The sequence below is a fragment of the Anastrepha ludens genome, chromosome 5, assembly GCF_028408465.1.
Source record: "Anastrepha ludens isolate Willacy chromosome 5, idAnaLude1.1, whole genome shotgun sequence".
In the NCBI taxonomy this organism is placed as follows: domain Eukaryota; kingdom Metazoa; phylum Arthropoda; class Insecta; order Diptera; family Tephritidae; genus Anastrepha; species Anastrepha ludens.
The window spans coordinates 34,961,202-34,984,990 of record NC_071501.1 but is presented as its reverse complement, the minus strand read 5'-3'; the positions used below and the strand labels follow the sequence as shown (position 1 = coordinate 34,984,990).

The 23,789-nt window shown below is 35.1% G+C and overlaps 1 long non-coding RNA gene across 1 annotated transcript in view; it reads left to right on the top strand.

The window, feature by feature from the left end:
- Window positions 1-23,526, top strand: part of LOC128865123 (uncharacterized) — a 159,099-nt gene extending 135,573 nt beyond the window's left edge. Inside the window, exon 4 of the long non-coding RNA XR_008454749.1 lies at window positions 23,507-23,526. This is a non-coding gene — a long non-coding RNA (uncharacterized LOC128865123). The remainder of the gene's footprint in view (window positions 1-23,506) is intronic.
- Window positions 23,527-23,789: the final 263 nt, after the last annotated feature.

Below are 23,789 nucleotides of genomic sequence, written 5' to 3'. Positions count from 1 at the left end.
CTTAGCAACGAAATTTGGCTTGCATACAAAAAGGTATACATATTCACTCATACATACATATGTTATGCTTTCCATATATGTCGCATATGCACATGTATACATCCACTCGCTCAACTGCACCACCACAATTAGTATGACAAAGCCGTGTGGAACGCTACCACCTTGACCTCCAAAACTAAGCAACCACACGCGTATACTAGTATATACTCGTACGTGTATGCGTTGGTGTGTGTGTTGTTATACAACTAAAATATTTCTACGTACGTGCATTTACTGTAATGAAAACCGAACCAAAAGCTACTACGAAAAACCGAAAAAGTGAAAATGAAACCGTGAATGGAACTATAAAACTTAACTGCATGTCTACTCAAGTAACCGAAAGCGAAAACCGAAAAACAATGAAAATGAAAAAACAAAAAAAAATTAAAACGAAAAAATGGAACAAAGTGTTGGGGAAACTTAGATAATCAATATAAAATGAAATGAAAATAGAAATAAAATAAAACACAATGAAAAATGTATGCATTAGAAAACTCTGCACGTGGCCAGAAAGTAAAAGCAACAGAAACAACATTGGCATAGCTTGGGCACATGTGGACGAAGTTACGTGTACAGATAGGGTCGAGTTCCTGCAAAAACGGAATACTGAACAGTTATGATATTAACTTTTTAACGCCATTGCATGGTGACGAGTTTGGAGATTATGAAGAACCCGCGCAAATATTTAGCTTCGAAGTAAAGAAGGATCAGATTGGAAACACTTTTTCTAATGGGGATTTTTGACAACTCACGCGTGACTACTGTGAAACTATGGTAAATACATAATTTTTTCAGTATTCATTGACATTTCATCTTGGAAAGACTTACGCCTCAACAACGTTTACAAATCGTGCAATTGTAATATATTACGAGAATCGACGATTTGTGAAAAGTGTTCATCGCGTGCTCAGGTCAACAAATTTGTTCAGCAGTGAGGCCTATTTTTAGCTTAACGGCTACGGCAATAAGTAAATTGCCATATTTGGGATGAAGAGCAACTCGAATCCATTTAAGAAAGGGATTATCTTTAAAAAATAAATGGCATGAATAGTTATACACAAAAGTAATACTGATTAGCTAATCAGTTTGAATTTTCATTGTTTTATTTCAATTTAAAATCCGATACCTGTAAATTGATCACCTGCCTTCTTCTTCTTCTTATTCTTTTATTATAGGGTTTCACCTGTTTTTCTTCACACAATTACATAGTTATAAAATTATACAAGTATTACAAAGTATTATTAAAATTCAAAATGACGAAATCTTATTGTCCTTCCGCTGATGTCGAAATCCAGCTTTAGTGCCATCTCTTTGGTTAGTCTTCCAGGTCCTCGCTATTCGGATAATTCTGACGTCACTAACTCTAGAAACGTGATCATTCCAAGCTCGTCTTCTTGTTCTTATAAACTTCACTACGTCATTAACGCCAGTTTCGTCACGAATGACCTCGTTTCTAATGCAGTCAAGATGTGTTTTTCCTACGATGGATCGTAGAACTTGCATTTCAGCTGTACGCAGTACCTGTTTTGTTGTTGCGTTTTCAGCTCGTGCTTCGGCTCCATAGGTCAGAATTGGTCTTATTACAGTCTTGTATATACGCGTCTTGCTTTCAGTGGTCATATATTTGTTCCATCATACAACATTCATGGGAGTGCGCAGGTTCGAATCTCCGTCCATGAAACAGCAAAATGATACAAGCAGTTTTTTTCTAATAACGGTCGCCTCTTGGCAGGCAATGGCAAACCTACAAGTGTATTTCTGCAATGAAAAAGCTTCTCACACAAAGAAATCATATGCCGTTCGAAGCCGGCTTAAAACTGTAGAACCCTTCATTTGTCGAACAACATCAAAACGCACGCGAAACACCTAATATAAATGTACGCGCCAATTATTTATTTATTTTTACAAAGTACCCAAGTTTACCCTACCACTAATCAACGGATAAACTCTTACAATTTCACCCGACCCAAAGTTCTTAGGCTTAATCTTGGACTCCTAACATAGCTGGAAACTGAACATTGAAGAAAGGAAAACAGAAATTGGTCTGTATGTCTGCAAATGTATGATTGGAAGAAAATATGGCGATTATACGACCAATTTTATCACACGAATAGGTGGTTTGGTGAAAAGCTCTTGGAAGAAATTACAATATCGAATTACTTGACAGAATACAGAGATTAGACTGTGCAATAATGGGCGGTGCAATCAGATCAAGTCCTAGAGAGGCTCTTAATGCACTGACACATGTAATTCCGGTAGATCACCATATCAAGAAGATAGCTACCATGAGTGTATTTAGATTAAATGAAGCGGGTCGCTGGAAAACAAACACGTTTGGCCATACGAGGCTATTATTGCGACAAACTCAGTTCACCTCGGGAAATACTGATTACATTCTTCCAACTGTGACATTCAATAGACATTTTTTCACTCTCTTTCTATCGCACAGATGGTTAGATTAGATTAGATTAGACTTATGGGGGGTTGGACAAGCCCAAGCAATCAGTCAGGAGACCATTTTACTACACCTGGATATATTTCAGTAGAAAGAATAGATAGATGGGAAAGATAAAATGTGAGTGGTAAGACGGAAAAATTAATTTGAGGTCACTCTTCCACAAATCTCTTGGATTCATTGATGAATTTTAAGAGATCCGGAAGAGGAAGAGTTTGAACTTTATCCATACTCAGTATATCGCAACTCAATATCCTTACTCTAATTCTGGAAAACGCCGGACAGCTACAGAGAAAATGCTCTGCAGTGTCGTCAGCCTTAAGACAGGATAGGCATATCGGGCTGTCGACTACCTCCATAACAGCCATATACTGACCATAGGCGTTATGCCCTGTGATTACAGCCACCAGTACTCTCAGGTCCTCTCTGTTGTGTTTTAGGAGAAAGGTCGCTATTTTCCTGTTTGGTTCTTTCACAAAGCGCTTAGCTAATCTGCATGAGCTCAACGACCTCTATGGGTAGACCTCATGAAGTCGTCAATCCATAGAAGAATTGATGCGGAAAGGATGTCAGCGGCTAGTGGTATGCTGGCAAGCCTTCATTAGTCAGTTATCGTCAGTTATCAGCCAATTCGTTCCCTGTAAAACCACACTGTCCAGTCACTCAAATAAAACAAGCTTTTAGGTGTTTTACAACACTCCTCAGTTTTGTCTTACATTTAGCAAGGGCTTTCAGTGCAGCTGGACTGCCGCTACCACAGATGGTTCAACAAGGGATTGTGGTGTTGTAGCAGGTGGTGTTGCAGCAATTCCCATAGACTTAGAATTGGAAAATCTGTACGTCTTCCTAATACTTGAAGTGTCTTCCAGGTGGACATAATGGCCAAAAGAAAAGGAAATACGCCACTAATCGCAGGCTTCGCTGTTAAGCGCAATATCGATATTCTTTCGGATAGCCAAGCTGCAATTCAGACACTGGACTCGGCTACAGAAACCTCTAAACTGGTAGAACAAAATAGATAAAGTTACCTGAATCCGAGGCCCGGCACATCGGAACATTGGAGGAAACGAAAAAGTGGCCGAACTGGCAAGAGGGGGATCTGCAATGAATAACATTCTTGCAGAACTGGTATTCACACCACTGGGTGTAATCAAGAATGCAATTTCTTTAAAATATATACAAATCGCAGATTGTAGATGGAGGGATCAGACAATATGCAAAGTCAGCAAAACGTTATGGCCCACCTACAACCTCAAATAAACGTCAACGTCACTGACAAATATGAAATGAAATCATACCTGCAGACTCACGGCAGTGATAACTGGCTTCTGGTTCATGGGAGAGCCAAAATTGACATCACTTATAACACACACAGTCATAGTTGTAATCAACCGTATTCCACTTCCGCTGCGAATGCCTTGCCCTATGGAAAGCGAATAGGTTAAACTTTGGCAAACCGCTTCTTGAAAAACTCGAAGAGCTGACCGGCATAGACGTAAACAACCTTATAAGATTTCTCAATCTCACAGACTGAAGATAGTCGTGAAGGAATAACCGTTGAAGTTGTTGTTGCACACAACAAAAATATGGGATGTGCTGCTGGAGGGGCAGTCCTTGGATGGATATATAGTAAATCCGGGTCGTTCCGGTAACGTAGAACAGACTGTCGGAAGGGAACGAAGGAATCAAGGGAATAACCTGTTGGTAACGAGGATGTGGCAACAAAATGGTGCGGAAGCACTAACTGGATTCTTAGTGAATCACCTCTTCAACCAACTAACTAACATTCCATGAAGATGTAGTGTGGCTCACTTGGACCAGTAGGTTCATTGTGTTACCATTTATTTGGGCATAAGTCTCCTCCTTTAGTTATGGATATGGTGAAACCACTTCGCCTTTCTGATAAACGATCAAATATTGCGGATCCTTGCATATACTAAGTCATTCCATGAGATTTCGAGTTCTGTCTTTCTTGATTTCTCACAGACTAAAAACTCTTTCCTCAATTTGCTCAGTACTGTTTTTAACTGCTTTTAAACTGTTAATATTACGTCACATAACTTCCAAATAATATTTTCTATTTACCGTAGAGCCACTTGGAACGAATTGCGAGATTCCGAGTGCACAACACCGTGATAATCAAAGAAAACGAGTATAATGACTTTCACTTTTGGCCGACTTTGACGTGGGTTTCGGATTTTGGCTCATGTGGATAGCGCCATTCAGCCGCCTGTTGACTGGTTGACTGGTTTGCATGCCAAACTCATATACCCACGTTTCATCATCTGTTATGGTGCGCTGGATAAACGTTGGGTCCGAATTCACTTGCTTTTTCAGCACCATGTCTTTGACCTTGTCGACATTTTCATCCATTGAAGACGTTAATGGGCGACCAGATCGGGTCAAATCTTTCATTACTTCGTGGCCCTCTGCAAAAGCCTTATACCACTCGTAGACCCGTGTTCTTAAACCCGTGATAAAGACAATTTAAGACAAATTCTTTGTGCGATATTTTTATCCATAGTGAAAATCGCTGAGCACACCTGCGGTTGACTGATATAAGTAAATGTCGAAAACAAGGTAATTGACAAATCACGTTCAAACCCTGTGACTCTACAGAGGACAGCTGTACCAATATTTCAACAACAAAAATTTAGACATACACATACGCTTTTTAAGTGAACAATTCCCGATATTTTTTTGCCAGAATATAAGTAGTCAGTAAGAACTTCCTTCATAGACTTGCATAAATAAATAAATCAAATTCAATTGCCGGTTCAGCTCTTAAAAGGAACTAAAACCTGTAGTTCTTACGAAATTCTTTTGCTCTTGGTACTTCACTCTTGGTACTTCTCAACCGATTGCAATCTCGTTTACAACTTTCTACACAGGGAATATTGTTTTTGCATATCAGCCAACTCGCGAATTTAGCCCTACACTTATCTGTCATACAGTTACGCGATGATAAAACTCCACTTGAGGTCAACGGAACCACAGTTTCTTGAGTTCACCTGAGTAAAATTTAACCGTGAAACTTAAAACGCATTTTCGGATAATCTTTATTTTTCAGGTTCATGTATAATCCATGCCAAATTCATTAACATCTATGTATTTACAGTTAACTTCAGGTCAAACAAATACTCGTATACATAAATAGAACTTAAGGTAATAAATATTTACTGCATGCCAACAGATAACTGCTACAGTTATTACGCCAGAATTAGTTATTTGCTTAACCTTCAAGCACCAAATAAACATTTTACTTAGAGTTAGGGCAAAAGAGAGAAATACAGTTTATCAGCCATACTATTTAGCTAGCAAATGCACAGGTCTTTTAATTAGAAAGGACTATTATTTGCCGGTAGTAATTAGTGCATACTGAGTATGAGTAAGGATAGTAGAGCAGATATGCATTGAGAGTAGCACGAAGAGTGGGGAAGGATATTAAAGCAGATGAACGTAAGGATTTAAACTTTTTTTTTTACCATTTTGACTTACATACATATTTTCTCATTCTGAGCTTTGGTATATGAACAGACTTATAGTTAGTAGAATTTTTTGAGAAACATTTTTGTAGTACATTTGCATCCGTTATATCCCTCTCTTAATTATGTTCTTGACCCTTTTCCGCAAAAGAGCAAAAAAGCCCATTTATTGAAGAAGCAGACTCATATTTTGTTCTACAAAAATCTTTCCCGTTGCTTTTTCCATAGAACTGCTGAACATTTCCATATACAGGATTTGATTGAAAAGTAATGAGCCTAATTTTTTCAAGCAGTTTTCTTAAACCTTTTGGCTTATACAACTAGTATTCTTCAAAATAGGACCCTTGAGCGTCAATACACCGCTGGTAGCGGTCCTTCCATTGCAGGAAAAATTTTTTAAACTCATCCGCCGGAATCGCGTTCAATTCGGCTGTCACAGTTTTTTGGATCGCCTCGATGGAGTCGAAACGCCTCCCCTTCAGCTTTCTTTTCAGGCGCGGGAACAAGAAAAAGTCCGGAGGGGACAGGTCTGGGCTGTAGGGAGGGTGGGGAAGCACCGGAATCCCCATCTTGGCCAATGCAGAGGTGCAGAGGAAGGCGGTGTGCGTCGGCGCATTGTCGTGATGAATGGTTCAACTGTTGACGAGGTCGGGCCGAACCCGCGCGACGCGGTTTTTCAGCCGAAGGAGCATTTCTTTGTAAAATGCTCCATTTACAGTGCTTCTTGGAGGTACAAACTCCTTGTGGACGATGCCTCGAGAGTCGAAAAAGATGATCAGCAAGGTTTTGACCTTGAATTTCGACATGCGCGCCTTCTTGGCTCGTGCCACAGTTTTACCTGGGCACTGGACAGAGATTGGTCCCCGTAAGCCTCCTTGAGTAGCCCAATGGTTTCGGTACTCGTTTTGTTTAGCTTTACGCAAAATTTGATTGAGTAACGTTCCTCCAACGATCGCTGCATTTTCGCCACTGCAAAATCCTAAAACACTTTTAAAACAGCTTCCACGCGCGGAGCGATGTTGACTGCACCGCTGTTGCCAGCGAACTGGGACCTATTTCTAGTGGAAGGGGAAGGTCCAACGATCATTTTCCCCCACCAGCCGATTCGGTTGATCGATGTATTCTTTAATGTAGGGGCAATATTTTCTGAATCGCTTTTCAAAAATGGAAAACAGTTTGATCTCGCTGAAACTCTTAGAAGCGCGATTATTGCCGGATTGCGAAAAATTTATGAAAATATTATAAAGAACTTAATCAAAAGAAAGAAGTCCAACGGTGTCAAATCACATGATCTTGGCGGCCAATTGCCATCGCCGCGACGTGAGATTATTTGACCACCCTGTTGAAACCACATACCGTCCACATCCATATCTTCCAATTCGGGCCATAAAAAGTTCGTTATCATCTCACGATAGCAAATACTATTCACAGTAACTGCCTGACCGGCCTCATTTTGGAAAAAATACGAATCCACTGAGGTGAAAATGAGGCACATTTGAAGATGATTTTCTTCGAAAATTGGTCATTCACTGTTGCCATTTCCTGCCAACATTCTGACCATTGATTGATTGTGTATCTTTCCATGGGTCAAATTAAGTTAGTCTGAAACTGCAAAATGTCAAATGAAATGCAGAAAAAAACTTGACGTTTAGGTGTGGTTCACATTCAAGATCGGCCCTTAAAATTAGGGGTGGTTAACCTTTAGAAAAAAGATTCGTTCTACCCGCGCTCTGCGAACCACACTCTCCATAACAAAGTTTGAAAAATCGCGTGACAATAGGAAACATTTTCTGAAACCTCGAATGGTATCAAACGCTTTGGAGAGGCCTTTTGCTATCTTAACGGAGCTTTGTGTGTTGCTCAACTTCATGCTTTACAGCCGTATCAGCTTAGCTAGGATACCCATCTCGGACATTAGGTGACAAAGTTGGACCCGATTCGAGCTATCAGAGGCTGCCTTGTAGTCGTCGAATAGGTGGTGCGTGTCAACTTGGCCCTCACAGGTCTTTTCCAGGATCTGTGGGAGTAAGAATATTTGGTCGACGGTAGAGCGACCAGGTCTGAAACCGCACTGATACGGCTCAATTAGGGATTGTGCGTAAGGTTTTAGTTTATCATATAGTAGACAGGATAGAACCTTATATGCTATGTTGATAGGGCTGATCCCTTGATAGTTGGCACAGTACGTGGGGCCACTTTTCTTTAGGATAGGACAAAGGGTACTGGGACTCCAATTATCGGGCATGCTATATCAAGCCGATAAGTCGCTGCACATCCCGTACCAACTCATCTCCTTCAGCTTTAAACAGCTGACCAGCCAGGTCAGCAGCTCCAGCGGGTTTGTTGTTTTTGAGTTGCTGTATTGCAACTCTCACTTCGACAAGACAAGACTCTCACTCCATCATCCCTGATTAGGGATTGTGGGATATCAGTTCCAGAGGCAGGATTGTTGTGTTCTGCGTCTGCCAACAGCTTGGATAAGTATTCCCTTCATAATCTGAGCATACCTGGCGAATCCGTTACCAGATCATCAGTTTCGTATCTACAGGATGACGGAGAATTTACATTCATAGTGCGGTCCTTATCATTATGTCAGTCACTTTACCACTGTGTGGTTCTTTTGGAAGCGAACCGTTAAGGGTTTGATAGTGTTTTTCCTTCTGTCCTATTTGAGGGATCCTGTGCCATGCAACTTCTACTTGTTTACTAAGATGAAATGTGCGTTAAAAAACAACAGATTTAATTACTTACGTATTTAATAACTTGACTGTAGAATATCTCTAGCAATGTTTTGAACAATTTGAAATTGTAGTGCTGATTTGTAGGGCTAGAGGAGTGGAGCATATTGAAAGTCAAATAAAAGAAGTGTTTTATTACAGCACCAGTCTTGTTATTTAACTTATCGACGTCAATTTCACATAATGAATAAGAAATTCAGCTTAAAATATATCAATGTTTTTTTAAAATCGGTTTAGCCGTTTTGGGGACTAAACCGGAAAGCAGACACACTACATATAGGCATACTATTTATACAGCTTGGTTCCTATTAATAGACGTTTTAAATTTACGCGCTTTTACAAATAACTTTATTGACTCAAGTTCAAGGCATATAAGAGGGTGTTTACCCATATCATTTTAGTTAGTTGGTAAACGACCGACTTACCCGTCGCACGCATAGTCGCAATAAACGGTTATTTTTTCATATCAAATTTTTCATTTAATTCTTTATTTAAGAATCAAGCCTTTATATCCATATCAAACACCTTTTTAAGGTGTGAAATACATTTTTTAATACTAATAAATATTTAATTACGAAAGTGAAAATTATTTACCATAAAAAGAATATTAACTTCAGATTTGGAAGTGTTTATTATTTCAAGGTAAATTTTAGAGAAACATTTTATGAAATTTATGTGAAAATTATTTATCATAGAAAGAATATTAAATTCAGATTGGGAAGTGTTCATAATTTGAAGTTAAATTTTGGAGTAAAATTCTATCGAAGAAAAGCAAAGTACCGTATCGAAAAGTGTTAAAGGACAAACTCAGTTATCGATACCAAGGCTTCGAGTCACTAAATTTGCAAATAATAAAAGTATTTCCGTCGAGTGACATCGCATCCTTTTCTTAAGAAATTTAATGAACTTGTGTTTGAAAATATAGAATTTAATATAACTTAATATTAAATAAAAACAATTTTTTTTAAGAAGTTTTAAGTCAACGAAGATATATTAAAGGGTGAGATACGTTGTTATAAAAAAAGTTAACTAAACAAAATTTGTTTGAAAATATTCAGTTTAAAAGACAATTTTTTTTTAAGTTTTAAGTCAACGAAGAAATATTAAAGAGTGGGATACCTTTTTATAAAAAAACTAAAATTTATAAAAAAAAATATTTAAAAAAATATGCTTGAAAATATTTAGTTTAAATAGAAAAAAAGTTTAAGCCAAAAAACAAGTTTTTAATCAACGAAGAAATATTGGAAATATATAAGGATGGGGCACATTTTTAAAACAAAAAAAGTTATTAAAAAAAATTGTTTGAAAATATATAGTTAAAAAAAAGTTTTAAGAAGTTTAAAGTCAACAAAGAGATATTAAAGGGTTAGACACAATTCTATAAAAAATATTATTAAAAAAAAATGTACTTAAAAAATTGTATTCAAAAAAATTTATTAAAAAAAATTATTCAAAAAAATTTATTAAAAAAAGTGTATTTAAAAAAATTTATTAAAAAAACAATTTTAAAAAAATTTACCAAATAAAATTTATTAAAAAAATTTATTAAAAAAAGTTTATTAAAAAAAGTTTATTTAACAAAATTTATTAAAAGAAATGTATTTAAAAAAATTTATTATAAAAAATGTATTCAAAAAAAGTATTGTAATAAATAATAAAGTATCAATAATAAAATTTTTTTTTTAAATTTGTTAAAACAAATTAGTAAAAAAAAGTGTTCTTAAATGTTCCCAAAAACAAGACAAGTTTATAAATAAGAAATGTTAAAATGAAAATATTTATAAGTGACTCCACTTCGTATCGCACTAATTTCGCGAATATTATTTTTTCCTAAGGCGCCCCAGTATTCATTTAAATTTTATTATTTACATTATAAATTTTTTGAAGTTCTTCTCTCTATACAATACTTTAATTTTATTATCGGGTACGCAAATGTATGTTTGTATTTAAGCTATTTACTCAGGAGAAATGAGTGTATAATTGATTGTTCAAGAAGCATTCACGAAGATCATCACCTTCTTTTTTAAATTAACCTAGTTATGCCTGATTAATTGTCATTGACAAAAACACAAGCAAAGCTGAAATTCAAGGTACTTGAATTAAAACAGATTCACCTTTGCGGCAAGCTGTGCCTATTATCTCAATTTACAAAATTTATTTACTTAATTTACAATATCAAAACAAAGAAAAAATGGTTTCAACTTACCGAATTTTTAAATTTTTAATCATCCCTAAGCAACCTCAAATTGCGCCTTTAGACTCCCAGGCCAAGTTGAGATCTACGCTATAGACGATAAGACTAATAGACTTACTATTTTTGTTGGTAGTCAAGCAGCGCTCAAGGCACTTGCGTCAGTGTGCATCAATTCAAGATGTGTTAAAGAATGCAGGAGGTCGCTCTCACTTATCCAATTATACAACACCACACTTTGTTGGGTCCCCGGTCACTCTGAAGTTGAGGGAAATGAAAGAGCGGATGAGTGTGCAAGGAAAGGCTCTGAACTTGACCTTCAACAAGTAGTAGAAGACATAAGCATTCCTCTAAACGAATTGTACACTGCGGTTGACTTGAGCGTAATCGTGGAAACGAACAGAAGTTGGTCTCTGACTACTAACTGGAGACCCTGCGCTGGCGCTTTGGCCAAAACTGAATTTTAAATTTGAAAAATGTCTGCTTGCATTTAACAATTTAACTACCAGCGTCCCCACAGGTCTTATAACGAATCATTGCGTTATTTTCTCCCTAACCTGTAGAGTGCGTGTACCTCACAATGACGTCTGCAGGAGTTGTGGAGATCAAGAAGAAATTGAGTCGGTACAACACCTACTTTGTGAATGTCCTGCACTTCAAAGAAGCCGTGCCAAATATCTTGGCGATGATTTCTCTGAAGACCTAGAATATTCGCAAAATGTGTCACTGGAGGTATAAGCAACTTAGTTCGGGGATGGAAATTAAATGCAATGGACCTTAGAGCCACCGAGATTCTTTTCTTAGACAAGCAAACTGACTAATCTTACCTTCAGCTCCTTTTGACAAAGCTTCGAAATGGCGCTGGCGATGTGATGAAATAATTTTCTAATATGATAGTGACTTCGTTAATGCAGCCTGAAAAAAATATATTATATAAATAAAAGGGGTTTTCAATAAGATGTGTTATTTTGATATTCAAAGAAAAATGCTATTTTTTAATATAAATGATCGGATGCTTATTTCATTATGAAGAGGAAGGTATGCCGTTAATAGGGGAAAATAACATCAGGCAAATGACCACCATGACCACGCTTTCAGAACAATATCCTTTTAATGAAATTTTCCATCACTGAATTGCAAAGTGGCTGCCTTACGTCCTCGATAGCCTCACGAATTCCATCTTTGAGGTTTTTTCACGTGGTCTCAAAGAAAAAAGTCACAAGGTGTTAAATCACAAGATCTCGGTGGCAAATTGTGATCACCTCTTCGATAGAAAACACGGTCCGGAAACTTTTCCCGTAAAAGTTCAATGGTTTCGTTGCTTGTGTGGCACGTAGCGCCGTCTTGTTGAAAATAAACGTTTTCCAGATCAATACCATCCACTTCCGGCCATAAAAAATCATTTATCATCTCTCCTGTTTAACACCTAACACCTGTTATTGGAAAACCCTTTACTTTATATTATAAGGCAATTCCAAGTATCAACGCTATTCAAAGAATACTTTTTAATTAATTTTTGATTAACACACAATACAAATTTGCCTGATATCCACATCCTAAGACTTAATTCTTCTGCACAGTTGTTTGCCATTTTCGCTTTAAGAGTTGGGTGGCAACGCCATACAAAACTAATTTTGTTTAAAACGGTGTTTGTTCATTTGTACAGTTTGATACTCGCGCCCTTACCTCTTATTGAATTTTTTTATTAATTTAAATTCTGCCTTTAAAACTACTGGGCAACGCCGTTTAAAAATATTATTGGACTAAAGCTATATTTTCCTTTACCTTTGCATTGCTAATATGTATAAATATTTTTTACAATTAATGCATTTCTTTGATAAATTTATTAATTTCCAGAAAAAAAGGTGGCAGTACTAGCTAAAACATTTTATTTTGTTTAAATTTTTCTTTTTTTAATTACCTCTTATCCGATATCCATAATTTAGTATTCTCCTAACGTGTGTCATAGTCATGTGACATGACATGAGTCATGTCTGCTTCAATAAAATTCAGGTGGCAACGACCAAATAAAATTTGTTTTATATCCAAAGTTATAACTTTATAAATTTCACATACCTCTTATTCGGTATATGTATTTTATTAAGTCATGCATGTGATGTGCCATTGCAATAAAAATTATGTGGCAACACTACATAAATTATTTTTTATTGAAGCTTTTTAAACACCTTTCATTACATACCAACTTCATGTCATACCTACTCAAGTTAAATTTGTGATAAGCTGCTAATTGTGCAATCAAATTCAGGTGGCAACGACCAAAAAAAATTTGTTTTATGTCGAAAGTTATAACTTTATAAATTTCACAGCTTCTTTAAATATGACACCTCTTATTCGGTATACGTATTTTAGTACGTCGTGTGTGTGTTGTGCCATTGCAATAAAAATCATGTGGCAACACCAAATAAAAATATTTTTTAAAGCTTTTTTAAACACCTTTCATTTCATCAACATATATCTTCTCAATCAAGTAAAATTTGTGATAAGCTTCTATTTGTGCAATAAAATTTAAGTGGCAACGCCAACACATTTTTTTTATATCCAAAAATATACAATAGCTTTTTAGATTTCAAAACTTTTTTAAGTACGTCTTATTCGGTATACGTATTTTACTGCATTATGCATGTGATGTGGCATCGTAATAAAAATCATGTGGCAACACTAAATGAAAAAAATTGTTATTAAAACTTTTTACGCACCTATCATTTCATACCAACATATATCTGCCTTAACAAGTTAATATAAATTTGTGTTAAACCGTTATTTATGCAATAAAATTCAGGTGGCAACGACAAACAAAATTCGTTTTATATCAGAATTAACTCATTTATAAATTTATTTTTTTCATAAATATTAAAGTTTTTTTAAATACCTCTTATTCGGTGTCATAGCAATAAAAAAAATGTGGTAACACCAAATAAAGGAAAACTATTAAAACTTTTTACACACCTTTCTTTTCATACCAACGCATATCTTTCTGGTAATAAAATTCAGGTGGCAACTCCAGAAAAAAATGTTTCCAGTACGCTATCACAAATACTTCTAGAGGTATGCAATATGAAACATTTAGTGTGCATGTTAGGTGCCACGAGTTCTTGTGCTAAATGACACCATTGTACGAACTTTCATGATGATCGGATGAGTAGTTAAAGCTTGGAAGCTGAATCAACAAACAAATTCACTTTCTAATTTATAATATTTTTAACGATTTTATAATTTCGAATGAAAAATAGTAACCATAGTTTTATGCACCCTAATCTGCATACATACATACATATATATATGGTATCTAATTTACGCAAAAACAGTGCTTCCAATGTTCACGGTAGCATAAAATAAATTAAAATTTCAAAATATTTTGTAAAATATTGCCGATGCGACACAAATAGCGGCACGCATAACCAAGTCAATGTCAACTTGTTACGCATAGAGATGCCGCAGAAGCGCAACAATGCTGATGCAAACGCTGTACACTGCATCAATGGCTCCTGATTAATCAATATTGCTGCGTTGCGGCTACGCTTCATTACGCAATCGGCAGCCACCACAACAACCAGACTCATCGGCGGTGGCAGACATGAAAAACAATTGGAAGAATAAACGCAATAAAAAGTAAATGAGTAGCAACTGGCAACTGACAGCAGCTGCACGTCGATATCGCATTAACATCATTAGCCACAGTTTACGCATTAGCAGTAGCAGAAAGGCAAGCGAGGAAGAGTTGAATAGATGATAATAAATATTAACTACTTTGCACTTAGCAAAAAGGTGGCAGTACTTGGTCACTTCCACCAAATCACAGCCATTGTTTATGTGTTGTGATTTCTTTTATGTTTTCATTAAAAACTATCCTCGTCACGGTTGACTGGTGTTACGTCTTAATATGCATTAATCAATAATGAAATTTGCTACGAATTAAGACAACAAATTTATGTCGTAACAGTGACAAGCTGCAACACTGGTGACACTACAGAAATTATATGCAATGCCGGTACTTAGATGACAGTCAGTAGTTACTCTTAGTCACTTATTTGAGGCTAAGTACTTCATATAGGGACTATGGATGTAGTGATGTGATTTTTGCTTGACTTGCTGTGTGAAAGTATTTTTAATCATAAATAATAAAAAAAAAATCCGGCACAGCGAGGTGATGAACACTTCTAGAAACTGCTGAATGGTGACAGCAGTAGGAATGCCAGAAAAATTTTGACTTAGAGCCTGAAATTATCGAACATCTAAATGGCTTCTTGATGCTCAACCAGGACGGAAAACGTATAGTAACAACTCTGTCAAAGAAGAACGAAACTATGGGTGTCGACAGACACTTGACTGAGCTATTTTACTTCGTCGGCGAGGAGCTGGTAAGCTTAATGCTTCGTCTTATATGTAAAATATGGTCGAACTAATACAAATCTGTCACTTGAAATTTAAGTGTACTCATATTCTGCCCATTCGATAGAAAGATTCTGTAGTTCACTGAACTGACCCAAGGCCCCCTTTTTAAAGAACACTCAGGTGGCTAAAGCAATACTCATAAACTATGTATTTGTTTGGAAAATTTCCTCTAGAATGTCGTGCCAGGGAAATCTTTCCCAGTAAGCAGGATTGGAACGAGGGGCAAATCTGTACCGATTCTGTTGCCTCTGTCTTTACTGACGGTTTCAAAATGGAATCAGAAGTCCGCTCCATACTAGTCAACTCCTGTAAGAAGCAGATTAAATCTCTTGGGTATGCAGGTAACATTTCTCTGATCTGGGAATCTGGGTTCGAGGACAGAGGAATATAAAGGGAAATGAAATTACTGGTGAGCTTGCCATGAAGGAGTCGACTAAATTTGTCTCATAGGTCTCCTACCTAGACTTCGGCATCACCATGACTGTTGTTGAATGGTTATTGCTCAACTTATTTCTCAGAAAAGTGCAGCAAAGATAGAGCTGAATTTCTTCGTGTTCTATTTCGAAAACCCTTTGGCAAAGTGCAATAGACGGAGGACTCAGAAAGTCCTGGGGACGCCCCGCCATTCAATTACCAAACTCGTACCAGTGTTTACCGGTCATTGGACGATCGGCACCCATGCGGAAAAGCTAGGTTTACCATTTAATCCCAATTAGAGAATCTGTGGGGACTTTTCACAATAGTCAACAGTCTCCTTCTTTCTCTGTAAATGTCCGGGTTTGGCAACTAAACGATTAAAGTCACTGTGTGCTTCTTTCTTCGATAGCCTGTTGCAGTATTCCGGCCTAAGTCCCATCAACCTTCCCCATTACATCAACATCTCTGGTTGGCTATAGATCGGGGAGATATTTGAGATCTCAAAATGGTATCAAAAATACATTCTTGGGGAGTACCAGAATGATACTTCAACCATTTCAGATACATACCTAGCTACCTTTGTCTGTCTGGTTCGTTAGTCGAGCAATTTTCAGAAATTTCCTCATGACCTTATTAGTTTGTTAAGAAATATTCCCAAGGCAATAGAGAGAAGCCTAATATTATTTAATTAATTTTACATGAACCTTTAGTGTGCATATACAAGACTGTGTTCATCGGCTTCTCCAACGGAGCGAGAATTTATCTTCTTAAACGGTATTAAATTAGAGGGCAATCGGCTTCCTTAATGACGGCTATCTTTGCTTCAAACACGCTACAGTTATCTGGAAGTCTAAATTTAAGGTCAATGGAGAGAACAGAGAGAGAGAAAATTCTTCATTCAAAAATAAGCTCACTGAGTTTTGATTAAAGGCGTTACACTGTGTCTAATCGACCCTTCAGTGGAAGCTATTTCAGGTGGAGCTATTTATCCTAATAATAGTTCTATTAAAACTAATATTCATATAATACTGAGTTAGCTCAGATACTTTCACTAGATTTTGAAGCATGATTCTGAAAACTTCAATATTTTATAGCGAGATAATAATAGGCGTGTGCCAAAAAGTGTATCAGTCTTCTCACAAAAAAGCCAAATTGTTAGTGCCATCAGCCATGTGAAAGTGAACGTTTGCTTTAAAAAACTCAAGTTTGTAAAGGCAACTTTGAAGAGAACATAAAATTCTATACACTGGCCTTTGAAATGGCGAATCCAACTCAGACCAGGCTTTCATATTGTATCAAATCCATGAAAAAGCATCGAGAAAGAAAGTACTAAAAAAACGGATTCCAATAGTCGACTCTATAAGTACTTTTTAGAAGGTTTTGGCTATTGAGGAACCAGCATAAATATAAATATATATGTAAATATAAACATAAATATAAATATAAATATAAATATAAATATAAATATAAATATAAATATAAATATAAATATAAATATAAGTATAAATATAAATATAAATATAAATATAAATATAAATATAAATATAAATATAAATATTATAAATATAAATATAAATATAAATTTAAATATAAATATAAATATAAATATAAATATAAATATAAATATAAATATAAATATAAATATAAATATAAAAACGAAAATAAATATAAATAGAAATATAAATATAAATATAAATATTGTATATTATAAAAACGAAAATAAGAAAATCAATAAAAATTAAAAAAACTATTTATTTTAATGCTAAAAAAATAACATCAAAAGCAATTAACAGAAAAAAAAAATAATACATAAAAAAAATTTAGAAAATTAAAATATAATTAACAAAAAAGTATACATTTAAAGAAATTAGCAGAAAAAAATTAATCAATTAAATTAATATATAGACAAAAAATGTAGAAAATTAAAATATTTTGTTTTTAGTTTTATTTAGAACTTCCCTACCGTATGCAGAATTCGCTACTAAGTTTATACATCATTGCTTCTATTGCTGCCAATGCTGACGAATTCCCTTCAAATTTGAATGTATATGCGGTATCGCAATGTTGCTGCTCATATTGGCTTTGTTTTTGCTCTTTTCCTCCCTCACGGTATTCATGCTTGTTATCTTTTAATTTAGTTACTTAGTTGGCAGAGCTAATTATTGTTGTTGTCACTGTCGAAGATTGGCTTCATCTTTGGTTGTGACCCTACTTGGCTGAATTGTTTTTTGTTTTTACTTGTCGTTGGTGCTTTTGAATGTTGTTGCACTTAACCCTCTCGGCCCCATTGCTCTTCATAAGCATTGAAGATATTTAACTTTAAAAAACTCTATACCAAAATTTTCCACATAGAATAAAATTCAAAAATTGTTTGACTAAATCCCTTCCCATCGCAGGAGCTGTGGAGACACTTCTGAAAAGGAAACTGTTGAGCACTTTCTCTGTGAATGTGGGTGTTTGGCAGCTAAGCGATTAAGTTAACTGGGTGCCCCTTTCTTCGACGGTCTGGGGCAGTGCGCCAACCTAAATCCCACCAACCTTTTCCATTACATCAACCGCTCTGGTTGGCTGTAGATATATGCCCGTTGAAGGTCTCAAAATGGTATCAAAACGACTCTTTAGAGATACTTGGGGAATGCCAGACTAATGGTTCAACTATTTCAACTACCTAAACTAAAGCGCACAAATAAACCAGTTTTAAGAAGAATTTAAGAAGAATACTTTGATCACTTCACATGGCATGGGTCATAAGTCAAGTTTTTAAATGGAAGTTTTCGAATGGAAGTTGTAAATCGATAGTAGATTTCTCAAAAAAGTGAAATATTTAATAAAGGTGGAAATAGATTCGGTGCTGTTATTTTCCTGCACTCGAATACAGTCAGTCAAGAAAGTTTTGGAACATTGAATTTTCTACAACAATTATAATAGTTATTATGATCATTAGTTGCTATAGCGACGTCTGGTGGGCGCATAGTGTCTTCTCAACTGTTTAAAACGTTTCAGTTTTTAGACTTTGCATTGACTTTGTCGTATTAAGTCCTGTGACGTTGATTTAATCATTAAGGCGGCGTCTCCATGAGCCACGGGGTCGGCCACCTCTGCGCGATCCGCTTCGAGAACCATTCTACTGATTTCTTAAGTAGGGCTCCGTGGTGTATGATTTATATATCTCAATTGGCGCTCTAGGATTTCCAAATGAAATGAATGTTATTTGCTTTGCCTGAGCAATTTTTGGTTGGACATGAAAATATCTGGCCATCATATACGAAGAATGACTCTGAGACATCGATTGATGAATGTTGGAACTTATATTGAATGTAAGAGGCCTTATTAATCGAAGTTTAAACTTTTCAAAGTTTCAATAATTCAAAAAAAGAAGAAGAAATACATGAAATTTTTATCAAAAAATTAATTTAAAATTTTTTTTCTGGTATGCAATTTTATAGCTCACTTAATTATAGTGGAAACAAGCGCAAGTTTGAAATAGTTCCAAATTGCTAATGACTTTTAATAAATTTTCTGCTGATGGTCTTTGTATTTTCTACCCTTTAAGCGCCCAAGGTTTTTGTGGGTGAATATGTACAAGAGCGTCAGTAAAAATAAAATGTTAAAAATCAGTTAGAATTTTAAACAATTTTCAGAATGCACTTTGTTAGACTAAAATTAAATGAGCTATAAAACTGCATACCTCAAAAACAAAAACAAATTTTTCATTTTGAATAAAATGTTCTGAATTTTGGTGAAGATTTGATGAGCTTTTTAATGGCGTATAAAGTTTAGAATTTTAAAATACGTTAACTTTGTTGTAGTATAAACTATTTTTTATGCAAAATTAACGAAGCAAAAAATTGCCTTAAACAACATTGCGAATATTGAAAAAGAGTCATTGTCATTAATGACTTAAACACCGTAAACGCTCATGAGTCTTTAAATTTACAGAGGGTCGATGAAAGATGAAATTCTCACGAAAGTGTTCAAATTAGTGGGATTATCAGGAGTCACAATCCCTACTTTTTTCTTAGCATGCGAAAATTTTCCAAACTTTTTTTTTTTGTTTTGATATACATAAAGATACATCGATTTATGTGTTTGCATGTCTCCAAAATATGATTATGAGCAAGTTGTGATATTTATTGGCAGAATAGATTTTTACTATAGTATAATTAGCCATTGAATGTATGTAAAAAAAATTTCTAGCAGTTCACTTACTTTCGATCGTGGGTTAATGTTAATTATACCAAATATTGCGCCATCTAATGTAATGATATTTGGTCGCCTTTCGTAATGCACTTAAAGTATTTTATACACTTTCGCTTTTGGCTTTAGTGTCACATTTTTTTTTATTCCACTTTATTGCCACTCGCTGATGCTCATGGTGTGAAGGCGGGTGCACATAAATATATGTTATGTGTATGTGTTTGTGTATGAGTGTATTGAATGTGGCTTAATTGTCATTTCGGAAAGCTTCACAAAAGTTGTGGCAGATAAAAATATGTTTAATCAAAAGCCTCTTGGTTTTTAGTAGACTTTTTGCCACTCTTTATTTGGAGTACTGAAGTAAGCAATTCAATAAACTAGAAATTAAAGCAAAAGACAGCGTACAACTCCGAGATCCGGGTTTTATTTTACTAAGAAAATGACAAATATTTAAAAAAAAAATTTGTTCAATCAAATTCTCACGAAAGTATTCAAATTTGTAGAATTACCTGGAGTCACCACCAATACTTTACAGATTTGAAGGAATATTAACCTGGAGTCAGCGGACTAGGCATTCGTACAAAAAAATGGCGAAACAAAAGCTATTTTTATTTGTGATGCTACCTCGTCAATTTGTCCTATGGTCATAAAATTTAAAAACAAATTTTTTTTTATTTAATATAATATTTATTTATTATTTACAATGGCGTCAGCGTGCAATGGGGAGTTTTCGAAAATTTCTGTTATCTTAGAGAAAGCAATTTTTGACCAATTTGAATATCAAATTTGTTTTTTAAATGCTCGTAAATGATTTTGAAAAAGACTGTCAAGGCCCGCATTATAATTTTTTTTATTACTATATATCAAAACACACCCTTGAATAGTGATATTTTTATGAAAAATTCGGGAAAACTTTTAAGACAAAAAACTATATGTATCCGGTTAATCTATTGTAGTTATAATCAATGGAATATATTGGCTGTACAACTAATTAATTTCGTATTTTTTGTTAAAAAAAACCATTTATTTAAGTATAAAAGTGTAAAAATATGTTATTCAAAATAATGTCCATCGGAAGCGGCAACTTTTTCCCATCTTTCAGGCAATTTATGGATTCCATCACAAAAAAACTTTTCATCTTTTGCGCCGAGAAATTCATCAAGCCATTTTTAAATACCTTCAACATTGGGGAACCGTATTTCAGAAAGGTGATTCTGCATCGACCGAAACAAATGGTAATCAGAAGGAGCTATGTCTGGGCTATAAGACCGGTGAGGTAGAATTTCCATCCGGCATTTTCTAAAAAATTTTTGACCGATACTGCAACATGTGGCCGAGCATTGTCATGATGGAAAATCAATTTCTCGTGTCTGGTCGCCAAGTTTGGCCGTTTTTTGGCTATTGCTTGCTTCAAACGTATCAATTGTTGCCTGTATAGCTCTCCCGTGATCGTCTTGCCCGATTTTAACAGCTCATAGTACAGCACACCCTTCTGATTCCACAAAATACAGATCATTACCTTCTAACCATGAATATTCGGCTTTGGTGTCGATTTGGCTGGTTGGCCTGGCTTCACATATGATCTTTTACGCTTTGGGTTGTCGTAATGATTCCACTTTTCATCGCCAGTGACAATACGATGCAAAAACAATTTCTTTTTGTGGCGATTAAGCAGCATTTCACACATGCAAAATCGTCTCTCAACGTCTCTCGGCTGTAATTCGTGTGGCACCCAATTTCCTTGTTTGTGAATGTATCCGGCTGCTTTTAAACGTTTAGAAATGGCTTGTTGAGTGACTGCGATTGTTTTTCCAAGTTCTGCTCGAGCTTGACATGAATCTTGATCGAGTAACGCCTCCAATTCTTCGTCTTCAAACTTTTTTGATCGACCTGATCGCTCTTTACCTTCTGTGTCAAAATCACCACTTTTAAATCGTGCAAACCACTGCTGACATATTCAGGATAAGCTTCTGAGAGTAAACGATGTGCTTCTGTTGCACTTTTCTTTTAATTGAAGAGCAAAAGCAAACCTCCCCGCAAATGCTGTTTTGTTGGAACGTAATTTGACATTCTGACTATAATAAAAAAAAAAAATTGTGTTTTTACTAATATTCACTGTGACATATTAAATTAACTTGATTTTTTGGCGTGCTTTAACATAGATTAGCTGTCACTGTCAAAATATTGACTACATAAATACAATATATATGACGAAATTTAGTTGTACACCAGATATAACAAGTACGCACATTTCCAACCCCCCTTAAGGGATGCCCAATCATGCCCAATACCTAAATTATTTTTCCAAAATTACTATTGAATTTCTATAATCCAAAAAATGATATCCTATACTTAATTGAAAAAAAGAGTTCAAATGCTATGGTGACCCTAAAACCTCCAAAATGAAATAATTATAAAAATGTATCTAATTTTTATAGTTTTGTTATATTTGTTGGGCATTTTTGCAAAACAATTAAAAGAGGAAATGCAATAACAACGATTTGTAAATATTTTATACCAAATTTACGGAAAAGAGCGTTTTTTCTTTGCAAATTCAATGATAGTTTTCGAAGCGTTAATGTCACGGATAAATAAAAAAAAATATACAGGTGACAATTTTTTTGGCCTTGGAAGAAATTTAGTGAATAATATCAGCCCAATATATACAAAAAGTGAAATTTTACAAGTATTCGATAGTGTTGAGTACGCTGAATTTTCCTTCGAACAACCAACTAATAATCCCTTCCAAAACAATTCACTTTTTTTTCAAAATACCCCGCTAACTCCTACTAGAACGGACTTTTTGACCCTCTTTTTAAAGAACTTATACGAAAGTTGCTTAAAAAAGGCAGCTACAGGGTTAAAATATACCACAGAGATTTATAGCAAACAATTTTACTGGGGGTCGCCGAAGATCAAAAACTCATGCGGATGAAAAATAAGCGTAAATCGTGTCAGTGAGAGACTTCAATAATATCCTATTGCCCAATAAGGTTACTCATACGCCAGGTTGTGCGCCGCCTTCCGCAGCTATCATCTGCTTCATATTGTGTATAAAATATAACTTTTTGTCACCAACGAATAGCAGAGAATATATTGTATGCGATGTTATTTTTGCTCCCAACCTGAATGTGAAGAAGTGAAATGAGTTTTCATTTAAAAATTTCCACCTATTCTTGATGGTAACTCAAAATGTTTAGCCTTTTAAAGCTTTCTTTTGTATTCACCTCAGTCCCTAGGAGACTGACTGGCGCATAAGAAGTGTGTATGTTATTTTAAATTAGTTATAAAATTTTTCGTCAAAACATATTGTGTGAAGGCAAGCATTTTGTGATCAAATTTATGGCGCATTTGCTGTTGCTCTTTCTGAAATATTGCGGCAATTAAGAATTAAGCGCAAATGGCCAGGTATATTTAAACATTGAAGAAAAGTATATGCGTTTTTTTCGCATGATAATTTCCGTAATAGTTGCATGGTCGCTAAAAATAGAGCTCAAGATTTAAATTTGTATGATTTAAATGTTTTGGTTTTTATATCCTTACTAAATTTAAAATTTTCTTTTCTTTGCAGGTGAGCCTAAAAATAAATACATTTTAAGTATTTTAAATGCATTCGTAAATGTAAGTACCTTTAATTTTTGTAATTGTGCATATTTTAGAAAACAAAAATGTCGCTAGAAAATGTTAGGTGGAAAAATCAAATTTTCTGGAATAGTTTTTCTTTGCTTTTATGTTAAATATTATCATGCGGCGTTTTTAAAACTTTTTTTCAAGCATCAACAGTACCTATTTTTTGTGATGGTAAGTTTTTTTCACTATTTTATAGAAGTCGGAAAAATCGTGTCCTCAAAAAA